At 41.5% G+C, this 11504-nt stretch overlaps 1 long non-coding RNA gene across 2 annotated transcripts; it reads left to right on the forward strand.

Annotated features, from left to right (window-relative positions):
- The first annotated feature begins 4316 nt into the window (after positions 1 to 4316).
- On the forward strand, positions 4317 to 10983 carry LOC105471601 (uncharacterized). 2 transcript variants are annotated; one of them, XR_011610292.1, is made up of 4 exons: positions 4317 to 4922; positions 5442 to 5562; positions 6581 to 6732; positions 10207 to 10983. It is a non-coding gene; the product is annotated as an uncharacterized lncRNA (long non-coding RNA). The 2 variants fall into 2 exon arrangements; XR_981268.2 differs by lacking the exon at positions 6581 to 6732.
- The last annotated feature ends 521 nt before the right edge of the window (positions 10984 to 11504 follow it).

Genomic DNA, 11504 nt, shown 5'->3' on the forward strand with positions numbered 1-11504 from the left:
TTCCTCCTTTTTGTTTTTTTGTGTTTGTCTTTGTTATCCCTCCCATAGTGAACACTCTTGGGTGGCCACTGCACAAAATGAATGCTTGTAGTTACAGAGATAGAGACCGATGTTAGTCTATTCTCATGCTACTACTAAAGACATACCCAAGACTGGGTAATTTATAAAGGAAAGATTTAATTGACTCACAGTTCCACATGGCTGGGGAGGCCTCACCATCATGGTGGAAGGCAAAAGAGGAGCAGTCACATCTTACATGGTGACAGGAAAGAGAGACTGTGCAGGGAACTACCATGTATAAAACCATCAGATCTGGTGAGACTTATTCACCATCATGAGAACAGCACAGGAAAGACCCACCCCCATGATTCAATTGCCTCCCACTAGGTCCCTCCCATGACATGTGGGAATTATGGAAGCTACAGTTCAAGATGAGATTTGGGTGGGGACACAGCCACACCATATCAAGACCCTTTCAAATCATCTCAAGAAAAGCTATTTATTGTGAGGGTACTGCTGAACTGGAACCCAAACTGGCAAGGTGGGAGACACAATTCTAGTGATCATTTACTTCTTCTTTGCTCTCTCTCCCTCATGGGGTTAGCCTCTTTCTGCTTGTCTATGTAGTTTCTTTTTATACCCATCTTCCTCTGCTGTTCTATATCTTCACATTGCCATGCCCATCATGCTTTTCCTCCCAGCCTCTTTCAATCTCTGTTTTATAAACCTAATTTTCATCTACCACACTGAGGAACATAACATATTCTCATCAGTGGCAGCGATTCTTCCCTACTGAAATCTCTGCATGTCTGTACAAATAGGTTGAGAGAACCCCTGAGGTTGTTCTGATAAATTTTCTTCATGTAGAGTACAACTGCTTAGTTGAGAGTCATTGCTTTTTATTTTGACTATTTTTATCTTCTTCCATTGAAACTCATTTAATTTTTTTCCCTTGTATCTCAAACTTTAATGCACACACCAGTGTCAACTGAAGAATCATGAGATCTATAACTTTGGAAGGAAGATGTTATTTCTTATACAAAGTTATAGCTTACAGGGTGGCCATCCTGACAGGCTGGGAAATGTAGCTTCTGGCAGAGCTTTCAAGGGAGGGGAGGGTGAAACAGGGATCTATGCTAAATTAGTTGACCAAGTATACATATTCAGGTTATGGGAGGAGCTGTGAATATTCATGAAGGGGGGTCCTGAAGCATGCCTACTGAATAAATCTGAATGTTACATATGACCCATGTTCACTTTGGGGTGGAGACTTAACATTTAAATGCATTACAATAAGGCCCTATACATCAAAAGGTGAAGCAAGGACATGAAGGCATCCAGTAAGCATTCTCTGTAAACCAGCCAGAACAAGACTGTGGTTGATGGTCTCGTATCAGGAGAAAGTTACTGAAATCAATCTCTTGTCCAAAAAAGCTGTAGTTATGGCTTGTGGAACAGGGAAGGGTGACAGTTAGTCAAGGTCTGATGGTGGGTCAGCTGCAATTGTCTCAATATTGTTTGTCTCAAGGCCAATGCTGGTTTAACTGCTGGAGGAAAATGAAAACCCTGTGACAGTTAGAACATAGCTTACTCTTTAAGTGTAGGGGTGTGTGACTTAACCATTGCCTGGCATGGCCCTAGGTGCTGTTTATAATTTGGTATCTTATTGCCACAAACAGTCTGTTCTGTCAGTCTTATAATCTCTAGTATAACATTAATGCTTGTCAGTTGTGTCTAAACAACTAAAGGGTGGGAGTATAACGAGGTGTGTCTGATTTCCCATCCTTTCGTGGCAGGGAACTCAGGGTTTACAGTTTCTCTGGGATTCCCTTGGCCAAGAAAGGGGTTCATTCAGTCAGTTGGAGGGTGTAGGATTTTTAATTTTCACCAGTCATCTGGAGATCTTGTGAAAATGCTGATACTCATTTGCTAACTCTAGGTTGGGACAGAATATTCTGTGCTTCTAGCAAATTTGCAGTTGATTCCAATACTGCTGGTTGATGAACAACATTTCGAGTAGTGAGGCTCTAAAGCCATGGTGCTCAAACCTCAGTGTCTGTCAGCATCATCTGGAGGGTTTGTTCAAATGCCGATTGCTAAGTACAACCACAAGCATTTCTGATCTGGTAGGTCTGGAGTGGAGACCAAGAATCTGTATTTCCAACAAGTTCCCAAGAGATGCTGATACTGCTACTTTGGCGACCCCACCTGGGGAGAACCACTGCTCTAAAGCTGTGATGTTCAACCTTGGCTTCATATTAGAGCCAACAAGAGAGCTTTACCAAATATGTATTCCAGCTCACCTCCCCTCAGTTTGATTTAACTGGCCTGAGGTGGAGCCTGATAACTATATATTTAAAAAGTTGATTCTAATCTGTAGCCTGGGAGAGAAAGCCTAGAGAATTTAATTGGTCCAGTTGACCCTTTTTCTTAACCAGTCCATAAATTGACTGCCCAAGATCAAGTTCTTGTTTGTATTCTAAACAGCTGCAGTCAGGAAGGGTTCATATGGGGTAAGTGTAGGCTCTTAGGCTAAAAAAACATCTGTGAGTGGTCTGTTTGCTGTTAACAGAAGCCATAGCAGAAAGATGGCTGATGTTCGTGGCCCACTGAAGATAATGATACCTAATTCAGGGGACTAATGTAGAGGATTCAATGTAGTTGATATGGACTTGGCATAGAGTAGACATTTAAGCACTTATAATAGCAGGGACAGCTCTAGTGATAGGAGTTACAGTGGTTGCTATTCTTTACTTAAGTCTTGGAGTCCATGGGAGATACCCTGAAGGTTACCACAGAGAGTCTTTCTGTCACTAGTAGTAAAACGAATATTCCCACTGCCCTACACCTTTAGTCTTTATGCTGACTTTATTCTGTTACTGGTCTATGAATTTCTTGGTTCTAGGGGCCACATCTCACTTACCTCAGCATCGTGGCCATCTCAGTGCCTCCATTAGGGTCTGGCACATAGGTACACCTAACACAAAGGTGAAGGAATGAAAGACACACAGACAGTGCTAGGTAAACGTCATGTGATGAAGTTGCTGTTTGTGCAGCTGTAATTTAATCTTAGCCCCCATCTCAGCCTCAAGGAGGGGGTCTTTGGGGATTTGCTTGCATCCCTGGGGAATTGCTCAACAATTTCTACGCAGCTCCTGTTGGAATTGAGATGTAAGCGATTTAATACAACCACCTCATTTTACAGATAGGGATGCTGAGGTCCAGAGAGTAAAGAAACATTTATCTCTGGTGTTGAATTATATTATGAAGCATTCGGTGTTCTAATATGAGCTGGCAATATAGTTACAGGGGGCAGAAACTTGCAAATTTTGCTTTCTTTTTCATTCATACCTTGTAAGTGCTGCAAGGCAGGATACTAGTTTTTACATATGCTAGGCATTGTGCTTTGTGTGTTATTTTGTTGTCACAGTAACCTTATAAGTTGGTGCTTTTATTCACATCAATTTATGAGTAAGTAAAGCAAAGCTAAGAGAAACTAAGATTTATCCACCATCTCACTGATAGTACGTGCCAGAGCCCAAGAAGTCTGATTGCAGAGCCCATGTTCTTCACCAATGCATGTTCTCCTTATGCTTTGAATGAGATCGTTTAGAGCACAACCTTCAAAAGAGGCTTGATGCGTGAAAAGTGGGCAAAATCCCATGTTTAGTTTCTAGTGTAGCCCGGCCTCTTCATTATACCTGGATGGACAAGGATTATAAAGCCCTTACATGACCAAGACAAGATGGGATTCCTGACTGCCTAGGCCAGCGAGTGAACAAAGCAAGCTCCTTGCACTTGCTCTGTTCGCTCCACTCACCTTGTGATGTTGTGCTTGGAAAATGGTAGCAGTGGAAAGAAGGGGCTTGGTGACTTCTTATAATTTTGAAGCTCATAAAATATTTGTAAATATATTTTCTCTTTCCTCAGAGTCAGACTTGAAACATTTCTCAATGGCCTGAATCACAACATGGTGCCGGTGGTATTTCTTGAAACAAATCGTGTTTCTTCCAGTCCAACTTTCTTTATGTTAATTTGTCTTAATTGATGTTACACCCAGGATCCTGAGGGGCATGAGTGAAGAGGGTCAGGTTGGCTGTTACATGGTTCAATTTCAATTGCTTCTCAGAATCTCTGGCACTTCCTGTGGTCACCCAATAACAGATGAACTTTGTGGCATTTGTCTTTATAGTCCTGTGGCTTAAATTGGAATGTTGCTGGTGAGGGAAATACAGCTAGAGGGAGGACAATGAGAAGGAACACAGTGAGAGGACAAAGATTCCAAAGGTATTCTAACACACATGAGTAAGCTAGCCCTCCCTCTTCTTTATATTCATTTGGGAGTTTAAATAGATTACAAAAGGACTAAGCCTTCAAATTGGACCTGGGGCCACACAGACTTTATCAGATTCATTTTACTTCTTTTGATTCAAGGGTAGGGAGAGGAAAATGAAGGCATTCCCTCCTCCTGCTGATTAGCTGGCTGCCAGGAGAGTGTGCAGAAAGGGTTCCCAGTCCCAGGAGCCCCAGAAAGCTGCCTTCAATAGCTTTTATGCTCTCAGTGCTTGAGGATTTGATTTATTTGACATTTGGTTGTTGAAGATGATTTATTTTCCCTGGACTGTTTTCATTATCTCAGGCACTTTAGAGGGGGAGAATTTAGAGGCTGGGAAATAGGAGGAAAGCAGTTCCTTAGTCCCTAGTCATTTAAAGTGAGGTGTACTGGGCCAGAGCATCGCCTAGGAGTTTGTTAGAAATGGAGAATTTCAGGTCCCTGCCTAGAACCACTGAGTGAGAATCTGCATTTTTGAAGATGCCCTGGTGATTTGTGTGCACATTGCAGCTTGAAAAGCACTGCTCTAGAATGTCTCCTGCTGGTGTTTGAGATGCTCAGGGAGGGCTGTAAGCTGAACTGGCCTAAGGTATGTTTTGCCAGAGTGGTATAATTTCTTAACACTTGCACCTAGCACAGAACCTGGCATGTCTTTCTTCTCTTGATCATTGCTACATCATCCATTAAGAGCACTGACAATTGAGTGGTTACTCTGTGCCATGCACACTTCTAATTGCTTTACAAGGGCTACCTCATTTAATCTTCAGAATAACTCTGAAGAAAAACTGTTATTATCTCTATTTTATTGATGTGAACATGGAGATAAGAGAGATGGATCAAATCTTTTTTGGCCAACGGAATTGACATTGAAGAGCTGACCTTAGGGAGATAGCATGAGAATAATGGAAAGAGATTAGGCTTTGATGTTGGGTAGAGACTAGTTTAATTTTGATTTATTTTGCACATGAAGAAGATAATCTTCAGGGTATTACTACACCCCTCATAGGTTATTATGGGGGTAAAGTGCAATAACATATGTAGATAGTCTAGTGGAATTCCTAGAACATGGTGGGCACTCAATAAATGTCTTTCCTTTTCTTCTCTTTAGCTATTTCCTCCCTGTTCTTTCTCTTTCCTTCTCTTCCGTTCCCGTACCCCATGGTAGTCTCCTGCTAGCTAACTCTGGTCCAACATTTATGTCCTAAGGACTGGTGCCTGGAAACCCCCAGGTGAGTGGGAATGAGGTTTTATAATTTACTTATCTTTTTAAATTTACAGCTTAGAAAGGACTGTAATACGAAGGCTTAAATCGGTTGTCAGTTGGTTAATAAGCATCTGTGCTTTAAGTACTTAGTTTAAAGAATTCCTTGGGTCCAAGTGTGTGCGTGGGAGAATTTAGATTCTGATCTGTACTGAAAGCAAGTGCCTTTAGGTGAAATATGTGAGAACATATACAGATTCAGTACCCTACCTGGAGTGTGGCTGAGTTAGAGTTCATCTCTATTAACTGCTATCTTAATAACCTAATACCATTTGAGAATGAAACAGGGTAGGGTCAAGTACACAGAGGCCAAATTGCCTGGCTGTGATTCTTGGTGTTGGTGCTAGCTGTTTGAAACTGAAGAGTTGTATATATAATCTCTGTGCCTCAATCTGCTCATATGTAACGTGAGAATAATTAAACCTACTTCATAGGTTATTGTGAGGATTAAATGAGTTGATGCAGGTACAACTCTTACAACAGGCCTGGCCCATAAGAAGGGCTTATGTAGGTGGTTGTTTCCATTATACTTGACCACTCTGAGACTCCATTTTCTTACCCGTGTAACAGGGATAATCCAGTCTGCCATATGGCGTGAAGATTAAATGTGGCCACAGAAGGGGTCTAGCACAGTGCCTTATATGAGCAGGTGCTTGGCTCATGTTTGTTCTGCTGAAGTAATGTGACACACAGGGTATAGATTTGAAAAGTTAGCCACGTGCTTGTGCTCTGTATTTATGTGCATGATTTGGTGGTATCAAGCTGTAGATTTTTCCGAGATCTAATTTAATTATTCATTGAACTTATTATATGAATAACAGGAGAGGTTGATGTCGTATGAGCTAAAAACTACATAATGAAGTAATTATACTAATAATAGTAATAATAATGAAACAGGCTGGGATGTTTCCAGAATTCTCCTTGGGGAGCTCACACTCCTCTCTAGGGGTGGTGGTAGGGCAGATGTTGACTGAAATGTCATTTAGATAAGGAGATGCATCCATGGCAACTAATGAGACTGCAAACAGGCTGGTAAGACTCAACTGGCAGCGGGTCAGATAATAAAATGACGGAAATGACATTCTTTAAGTGCTCTCCTGACAATCATCAGCTAAACGTGGCATCCGAAGTGCCCCAGGTGAGAGGTGATCATAGTGGATCTATGCAGCTAATTTCTTCATACTACTGGGATACATTATGACAACATCAACTGTAACCTTGCAAGCATTCTCAGAAGTGGGAAGGCACAGAATGACATTTTTTAAATTTCATGGATTGGCAAGGTTGTTTCCAGGAAATATTGTGGAGTGGAACTTGGTGCCTCTCTTGCTGTTCAGCCCTCTATGGTTATCTTCTCCTGGTTACCTCTCATGAGGTTTCTCTCTTTGTCTGTCTGAAGCTCTTTCCTTCGGGGTTCTTCTCTTACCTAGTTCTCAAGATGAAGAGTTTAGATGATAAATTATGTAGCTTAAGATGCTATTTCTTACTCTTGAGAGTATTTGCATGTTAAGGATATTTTATAGACTGAAAAATTTGTATCTGGAAGAGCAGGGTTTGAGGACCCTCTGGTGCAAGTTTCCTCAATATCCATAGGAAAAGTCTGTGTTTTTGGGGCAGGAGAAAGCACTGTTTTCCTCAAAGTACATTTTATTTATCTGCAGAGCCTGCTGTAGTTTCCAGTTATTGTCTTGGCTCTGAGAAAAGCAGACTTTGCTCCACATGAGCTGCTCTCTGTCCTTGCTCTCTTGCTCCAGTAGTTCTTGAGTTTTAATTTGGTTTTTCCTCTCTGCTCAGCTTAGCCTGCCAGTGGCTCACCCAGGCTCCCTGTAGCTGCACAATTGGGTCTGAAGACATAAGGGATTACCAAACTCATCTTAAATAAAGCAGTCTCAAACAATTTCTTGAGTACCTCAAACTATGTCTTGTCCCACAACATCTACATATAGCTACAGAGTCAGTTAGTTAAAAATATACTTGATGGCTGGGTGCAGTGGCTCATGCCTGTAATCTCAACATTTTAGAAGGCTGAGGCAGGAGGATCACTTGAGGGCAAAAGTTTGAGACCAGCCTGGTCAACATAGCCAGAGCCCATCTCTACAAAACATAGAAAAAAATCTAGCTGGGTGTAGTGGCATACACCTGTAGTCTGAGCTACTCAGGAGACTGAGATGGGAGGATCCCATGAGCCCATGAGTTTGAGGCTGCAGAGAGCTAAGATGATACCATTGCACCCAGCTGAGGCAACAGAGCAAGACCCCATCTCTCTGTTTCTCCACATGTACTCTCTCTCTCTCTCCATCTTAGGTATTTGCCATTTTTAGTCAAATGCAAGTTCGTGCCTTGGGTTTCTCATTGTACATTTGTATGATTACACTTTAGAGTTGGAAGTAAGTTAGGCCCATGGCTCCCAAACCTAGTCCTCTGGCCTTACTCCAGCCCCACCAAACCCTACTCTTTGGTGGTTAGAGCACAGGAATCACAGGAACAACACAACATCATCAACAACAAAAACTCTGTACATGATACTTATGCAGCCATCCAGCCTCTAGTCCAAGCACCAGCACTTGGGAACTAGTTCAACACTTTTAAATTGATCACTGTTGAAACTTAAGCCCAAGAAACTTGGTCAGCATCACAGGGCAAGGCTGCAAGCAACTTGCATACACATCTGGCTTCATGATTACCTTAAGCCTTCTCTTTGAAGGGACCATTTAAGGAGTGTTGATAGATGGACTGTGCTTTAAACATGTTTTTTCTTTAAGTAGTTGAGTAGCAACTTTCCCTGCAATTGCCTCATCCTGTTTCATCAACAATGGCTTTAAGTTGTATAGTGCCCTGTTGGGCCTACTTTTTATTTAAAGGGCTTCTATTATGGTTAAAAAAGTACTTTACTTTTGCTTAATTTCCAAATCCAGTGTGCATAATTTATTGACTCAATGGTGCACTCAGATATTTTTTCTTATTTTTGCACTCATCATTTTTTGAAATTGTGCCGTGTAAATTTATTAAGAGCAGAAGCTGGAATGCTAATTGTCTGATTGGAAAAAAATAAAAGGACCTACATATTATTAAACCATTCAAGTGGTAAATGGCATTGGCCCCCAAAAGTTCTAATCACTGTTCGTAGTCATCAGATTTAAACTGTAAATGAAACACTGTCAGTGCGTTAGAAAAGCACATGCCATGTTTTGTTAACATAATCAGAAAAATGGAGTTGCCACAAACCCTTTTCCCATCTGCCAGTCATTGTATTAAATGCTTCTGCAATTTTATTAGAATTCTCTGTCCCTGCAGATGCCAGTCATCTGTGAAATTGAAATTGCAAACAGAAATATTATATTTTCATCCACAGTGGAAACTGAGAAAGTCCATTTATTTGACAGGTAAAGAAATGGCATGACCTCCTCAACCAGGTCATCTGTGTTTAGCCGTGAAGGCAGTTTTGAGCTCCACTCTTGAAAGGGAGGAAGGAAGGTGGCTCTGCCTTTCCTTCGGCTTTCTCTGGCAATCTGATCAACAAGTGTCCTCTATGGTTCACAGATGGAGAGCTTTTGCGTTTTTCTGAATGCAACCTATTTTTCTTTTTCTCACTTTCTTGGAGTGAATTGAGGTTGTGCTGGAGAGGCTTTAGTTCTTGAGAGGGGAAGAGATTTTAACAAGATGTGGGCTCTAAAATTTCAGAGTTTTCTAGTGGGTAGAGAGGACCAATGGCAGTGATGAATAGTTCTTGCTGAGCTGTAGTCACCCTAGCTGTGCCAGAAGTGTAGGTCAAGAACGATGGTTGAATTGTCTTTGATTGAAACACTTTTTCCTTTTTTCTTCCCCTGAGTATTTCCTGGTCATTCTTTTGGTTTGGCTTAAATGTCACTTTCTCTTAGAAGATTTCCTCAGTCAGCCTCATCCATTCACTCAAGACCAGGTTATTTGCACCTGCTTTGAGCTACTATTATTACCCTTACCCATGAACTGATTTGCTTATTTAAATGTCTACCTACCTTGACACAGTGCAGGATCCCCAGATATCTTGCTCATTTCCAGGCTTAGATTGGTGCAGTCATGTTGGGGTTGGATGAGTAAAGCTTTGTTAAAAGCATAAATGACTGAATAAAAGGTACTTCCAGAAATGGTTTAGGTGAGAAGTACTGGGAAAATAGGAAGACCAGAACAAAATTAAGGAAATACAGGATGGAATTCCAAAGGATGGAATATAGAATGGGAACCAGAGAAACTACAGCAGTTACAATAACAGGCAATCTCCATAATAAGATGTTATCAACTCTGACTAAGCTTTTTAAGTAGAGGGGAAAAGTTGAGGTGGGCCTTTTGTCTTCAATTTCAACTGTAAATATTTTGTGGTTTGGAAGGAAGTGATATGGAGAGGTTTTTTTTTTTTTTTTTGCCACCTAGATATGTCGTAAAATTCTAGGCATAAACTTGAGTTGAGGAGATCTGGCCTAGAACTTTTAAAATTCGGCATAGAGCCCAACTCAGTTTAGCTACTGTGTATTTGTACTACCATGTGCCAGACTTGTGTTGTCTTTCTTGTATCTTATCTCACTGAATCCTCAAAATAATTCTATAATTATAGGTATAATTTTTATTTCCCTTTTAGAGATGCGGAAACTGAGACACAGAGAAGCTTTCTGACTTGCCCAGTCACAGAGCTAATGAATGGTGATGCTATGGTTTGGGTCTATGACTACTGGATTCCAAAGCTCAGCACACTTCTAACCTTTATGAAAAGCTTCATCTCTACACAGACCAGACTAAGTGCTTGATAAGACAGTGTTTCATTAGCTCGAAGAAGGACTTTGGGAATATAGGCAGAACTGCTCACTAGATGAACCAGATGGCTCTCACAAGCCTGGAAATAAGGCAGCTGGGAAGGGTGGTCCCCTTCCCTCAGCGGGAGGGGCTGTTGCTCGATTTCACACAAGCTGTCCAGGTGCTATCAGCTGATGTTTCTAACACTCACGGTTGTGCAACTCCCCTGAGCAGTCAGTGCCTAAGCTCTTACCGTTTTTCTAGACTTAGAAGGCTGCTACATGAAAACCCTACAAAAAGGTAAAGCAGCAGGGAATGGGGGGTCTTCCTGGAGCAGAGCTGATGATGTGTCCAGCTGTGCCTGATCCTAGCACATCTGTGGGCTGCTGAGAGGATGGGACCAGGCACAGCATCCTGCTGCTGACTGTTCTTCCTGAGAGTTTCAGCTTGCACTGTGGGAGAGTTATGTGGTCTTTGTTCATTCTCCTTGCTTGCCAAGACCAGATGAAAGGGAAAAGCATCCTTCAGACTTGGGGGAACAAAATAAAAGCAATAAAACAGATAACTGAATGCTACTGGCCCTCCTTCCCTTTTTGGGAATTTCTATGCATGATGGCCTTCGGTGTTTGCTCCTGACAGCCACTTCCATTATTCCATCCATGTGATCATCATTATCTTATTATTTATTTAATTTTTATTGAGGACTTTTAACATGTGCCATGCTATGAACTGATTGCCTTGTTACAGTGTCATTTTTTCTTCACAATACTGCTTTGATTTAGGAAATATGTTCTCTATTTACAGATGAAAAAGTCCCATAGTATAGACAGGCTTAGGAGCTTGCCTAAGATCACATCCTAGTAAGTTGTAGAACTGGATGGCCATGTAGGTCCATTAGACTCCAGAGTCCAGCTCTAAAATTAGTCACTCTATACAATGCTGAAGGACTGGCTAGGCTACATTAATGAGCATTGTCTTTGAAATCATCTCTCTGGTTCAACTTTGAGATGCACAATGGCCATGATATGCATTGATGCAGGCAGTTGGGCAGACAGTTTTTGCTGCCAGGACTGCTCTGTGTCTGTGACTACCTGTTCATCAACAAAGTCTATGCACAGCTGAAGGACCCCAGAGGCAAATCTCCTT

Source organism: Macaca nemestrina, chromosome 12 (assembly GCF_043159975.1).
Source record: "Macaca nemestrina isolate mMacNem1 chromosome 12, mMacNem.hap1, whole genome shotgun sequence".
NCBI classification, from domain to species: Eukaryota; Metazoa; Chordata; class Mammalia; order Primates; family Cercopithecidae; genus Macaca; species Macaca nemestrina.